This window comes from Herpailurus yagouaroundi, unplaced genomic scaffold, assembly GCF_014898765.1.
Source record: "Herpailurus yagouaroundi ecotype Mexico unplaced genomic scaffold, PumYag 140, whole genome shotgun sequence".
NCBI lineage: Eukaryota > Metazoa > Chordata > Mammalia > Carnivora > Felidae > Herpailurus > Herpailurus yagouaroundi.
The window spans coordinates 67,593,925-67,596,542 of record NW_024412395.1 but is presented as its reverse complement, the minus strand read 5'-3'; the positions used below and the strand labels follow the sequence as shown (position 1 = coordinate 67,596,542).

The following is a 2,618-nucleotide window of genomic DNA, read 5'->3' as shown; positions in this document are numbered from 1 at the left end:
TAACCTGATGAAAGCTAGAGTGACAAAGTGACAAACTTTTGAAGACTGCAGTCTTAGGGGAAATACACATATTTCTGGACTGCCCCTTCCAGAACCCCACCAGGTTCTCACAGTGAAGGAGATCTCAGAGATCTCTTCACAGCTATGACAGAGAAGAGAAGAAACCTAAACCCTCTCCATAACAAAGCCTACTTTTCAGGAGAAAAGTCTTTGCTAGAGCCTTATCACAACTGAGGGAATAGAATTCCTCTAATTCTAAGCCCTCTAGCCTTCATGTCACACCTACAAAGGGAAAAAAAAAATCACAGTTAACAGGGATGATGATTTTAAGTAAATTAATTAGAATTCTATATCCAGGGAGGAGAATAGAAACCCGGGAGGTAAAAAAGCTATGCCAGTTGAGAAACACTTTGAAGGTAACATCTGCAAAGCACAGGCCCACCAGAAGACTGAGAATTGTTTTTTTTAATTTTTTTAAACATTTATTTATCTTTGAAAGAGAGAGAGAGAGAGGATGAGCAGGGGAGGAGCAGAGAGAGAGGGAGACACAGAACCTAAAGCAAGCTCCAGGCTCTGAGTGGTCAGTACAGAGCCCAATGCGGGGCTTGAACCCATACACCATGAGATCATGACCTGAGGCAAAGTTGAACACTTAACCAACTGAGCCCCCCAGGTGCCCCAAAACTGAGATTTAATGAAAAGATTCTGAAATGCTCCCTCTCTTCAACATAATACCACATCACATTAAAATAATATATAGTACCATATCTACTGTAAATAATGAAAGTTTTACTTCTTACATACCAATTTGGATGTTTTTGTGTGTGTGTGGGGGGGGTTTCATGTCTGATTGCTGTGGCTAAGACTTCTAGTACTATGTTGAATAAAAGTGGTGACAGTGGACATCCTTGTCTTATTCCTGAGCTCAGAGAAAAAGATCTCAGTTTTTTTTTTTTATTTTTTTAATGTTCACTTATTTTTAACAGAGAGAGGGAGAGAAACAGAGGGGCAGAGAGAGAGGGAGACCCACAGAATCAGAAGCAGACTCCAGGCTCTGAGCTGTCAGGACAGAGCCCAATGCGGGTCTCCACCTCAGAGACCATGAGATCATCACCTGAACCGAAGTCAGGCACTTAACTGACTGAGCCACCCAGGTGCTCCGTCTGTTTTTCACTGTTGAGTAAAATGTTAGCTGTGGATTTTTCATATATAGCCTTTATTATGTTGAGGTCTCTCAACATATTATATTAGGTCTCTCTAAACCTACTTTGTTGAGAGTTTTTATCTTGAATGGATGTTGTACTTTGTCACATGCCTTTTCTGCATGTATTGAGATGATCATATAGTTTTTACCCTTTCTCTAGTGAATGTGATGTACCATGTTGGTTGATTTGCAAATACTGAACCACCTATGCATCCCTGGAATAAATCGCACTTGACCATGGTGAATTATGTTTCTTAATGTATTGTTGGATTTGGTTTGCTAATATTTTGTTGCGGATTTTTTTTTAATTGGTAGCACTAGGATTTATTAAGCTGTGCCTTAGTAAAGAGGCACTCTTAATGTATAAAGCCAGGGCATGCTGCCAATACTTCTTAAGCAATGATACTAGGATATTGACAGCTAAGTGGATGTTGTACATAAGCTCATTATCTATCATCTTCATGTGGCCAATGGCCACTGCCCAACACAACACTTCTTCTTCCTCTTGAATTTGATCATGGACTTCGCTTTGACATGGGCCACCATTTTCTCATTGTAGGGCAGCAAGGAAGGAATTTGCCAGCCTCATTAAAGCCTGGGCCCAGGATCAGGGGTATCTGCTTGAACAGAGATTCTGAAGCCAAAAAGGCATCATACTTCTTGGACAGCTTCTTGACCAATTTCTTACTCTTGTTGAGTTTCTTCAACACCTCAATGTCTACACGGGACATTATCCACATGGACCAAGGCCAAGCCACAGACTTGGCCTCCGCACAGTGCTGCAGGCCCCCCAGAATACATATGGATAATTTGGGCAGGGAATTAAGCTTGATGATGCATGCCTGAGAAACATTTGCCCTAGTTCTTCTGGCTAATCTTCAGTGCGATCGTCTCCAAAAACTTCCAGCACTTGCACTAGCTCCCATATAGGACTTCCCACACCATCATGTAGACAGTGTCATGGGAGACTTTGCTGGACATAGTGACTGGAGCTAAAATAACTGGAAAAGAGATTTGTTGAGAATTTTTTGCATCTATGCTCATCAGAGATATTCAATGTAGTATCTTTGTAGTGTCTCTATCTGGTTTTGGTATCAGGGTAATGATGGCTTCATAGACTCAATCTGAAAACTTTCCTTCCTCTTCTATATTTTGGAGCAGTTTGAGAAAAAAAAATAGGCATTAATTCTTTTTTCTTTTTCATTTTTATTTTAAATAGGCTCCACACCCAATGCGGGGCTTGAACTCACAACCCTGAGATTAAAAGTCACATGCTTTACAGATTGAGCCAGCCAGGTACCCTGATGTTAAGCCTTTTAAAAATTTTTGATAGAATTTAACTGTAAAGCCATTTGGTCCTAAGCTCATTTGTTAAGTTTTTTTTTTTTTTTTTTTTTTTTTTTTTTTTTTTAAT

General features: G+C 40.0%; 1 pseudogene; it reads right to left on the bottom strand.

Moving 5' to 3' along the window:
- Positions 1-1,507: 1,507 nt before the first annotated feature.
- On the bottom strand, positions 1,508-2,185 carry LOC121030810 (60S ribosomal protein L10a-like; annotated as a pseudogene).
- Between the last annotated feature and the right edge of the window lie 433 nt (positions 2,186-2,618).